This window comes from Grammomys surdaster, unplaced genomic scaffold, assembly GCF_004785775.1.
Source record: "Grammomys surdaster isolate TR1022 unplaced genomic scaffold, NIH_TR_1.0 126983, whole genome shotgun sequence".
In the NCBI taxonomy this organism is placed as follows: Eukaryota; Metazoa; Chordata; class Mammalia; order Rodentia; family Muridae; genus Grammomys; species Grammomys surdaster.
The window spans coordinates 1165-1897 of NW_021621768.1; positions in this window are offsets into that span (position 1 = coordinate 1165).

Below are 733 nucleotides of genomic sequence, written 5' to 3' on the forward strand. Positions count from 1 at the left end.
TCTTCTATAAGATTTAGTGTATCTTGTTTTATGTTGAGGTCTTTGATCCACTTGGACTTGAGTTTTATGCAAGGTGATAAATATGGATCTATTTGCTTTCTTCTCTGTGCAGAAATCCAGTTAGACCAGCATCATTTGTTGAAAATGCTTTCCTTTTTCCATTGAATGGTTTTCTCTTCTTTGGCAAAAATCAAGTGTCCATAGGTGTGTGGGTTCATTTCTGGGCATTTGATTCATTTCCATTGATCAACCTCTCTGTTTCTATACCAATATTGTACACTTTTTACTACTATTGATCTGTAGTACAGCTTGAAGTCAGGGATGGGGATGCCTCCAGAAGTTCATTTATGGTATAGGATCGTTTTAGCTATCCTGGGTTTTTTGTACGTCCATATGAAGTTGAGAGTTGTTTTGTCAAAGCCTGTAAAGATTGGTGTTGGGATTTTGATGGGAAGTGCATTGAATCTGTAGACTGCTTTTGCTAAGGTGTCCATTTTTACCATGTGAAGCCAGCTGACCCATGAGCATGGGAGATATTCCTGTCTTTTACTATTTTGTTCAATTTCTATCTTCAGAGACTTGAAGTTCTTATCACAGAGGTCTTTCACTTGCTTGTTAGAGTTATACCAAGATATTTTGTAGTATTTGTAGCTGGTGTGAAGGGTGATGTTTTCCCGATTTTCTTTTCTCAGCCTGCTTATTGTTTGTATAATGGAGGGCAACTGATTATTTT